The sequence below is a fragment of the Pecten maximus genome, chromosome 6 (assembly GCF_902652985.1).
Source record: "Pecten maximus chromosome 6, xPecMax1.1, whole genome shotgun sequence".
Taxonomy (NCBI): Eukaryota; Metazoa; Mollusca; class Bivalvia; order Pectinida; family Pectinidae; genus Pecten; species Pecten maximus.
In genome coordinates this window covers 15,540,784-15,542,179 of record NC_047020.1, presented here as the reverse complement: position 1 = coordinate 15,542,179, position 1,396 = coordinate 15,540,784, and positions in this window count along the sequence as shown.

Sequence of the window (1,396 nt, the reverse complement as noted above, 5' to 3'; positions counted from 1 at the left end):
TCACCTTGTCGCGCCCGTCACTTCAGCTACACAACATCTGATGACGTCATCTAAGCTTACTTTCGTTTCGGGTCTTAAAGTGTAAGCTTACCCTGAACGAAAAATTATATTTAAATATGTTATTGGTATTGATTAATAAATAAGAATGCAGAAAACCGCATCAAAATCGGTCGACCCATTACCGAGTAATTGCGAGTATTCTCGAAAACACACCTGAAGCCCAAAGCCGAATACCTCGTTTTGGTAACCTCTGACCTGTGACGTCATAGGTTGAACACGATCGGCGCCACCATATAGGAAATATATAGAAACAAACGTGAACACGTGCCTGTAATTAATGCGAATAAGACAACAAAAATGAAAGTGCTGAATAAACTCTCCGAGTTATATTTGTGAATTAGTTAATTACAAGTGCTACCGAAACCAGGGACATATAATTTTCTTTTTAAACGGGCCATATATAACATGTAGCATTTCACCAATTTTCTCTCATAACGAGCCATATACAAAATGTAACATCTTACTAATTTTCTATTATAACGGGCAAAATACAACGTGTATCATCTTATTTATTTTCTATTATAACAGGTCGTATATAACATGTATATTTAGATATTTTTTTTAATTATTTTAACGGGTCGTTGTAACATGTATGACATTTTTGAATAACGGGCCGTTTATAACGACTTACATCATATAGCCTTTATTATGAGGACATGACCGGTTTGTTACATACAAATGTACCAGTATTGATTTCGGTTATAATACTTCTAGTAATACAAGTTTAAAATGCAATTCATACAAGATGTGAAATAAATGCTAATCATTTTTAATTGTTTATTAGCCAAAACAGCAATGATACCGCTATTTGTGATTTTTGGGTAATTGTCCGCGACCAGTTACTCCCAGACAAGATTCATAGCGTAAATTTTCAACAGCATGGGTATATATATATATATATGAATGAGGTAACTTAGGTTTATTATTCTATAGACAAACCTTTGATATACGAATTTTTTCGTTTGTAAGGAAAACGAAACTCACTGAATTCCAAAAAGAATGTGTTTGATTTCAACAACTTGAAAATGTATTCCCTATAGTATAAACGCAATTCTTAATAAAATTCAAACTTAATTTAAGTACAACCTGTAAAAGCATGTCTTCGGGACTTTTTTGAAGTGCACGGAAACCAAACGCGTGAACTCACAAGCAATTATCGGCGTGTGCCGATTAGAACATCAGAAATCACAGACACCTGTGGTGCAGTGACAGGTGTGACGAGTTTGTGGACCGTAATTTCACACCTGGCAGAGACCTACGTGTATATATATATATATATATATTTTTTTTTTCAGTTCAGTTCATTTTATTCCGTAGGCCTTTCGGCCCATAGGTG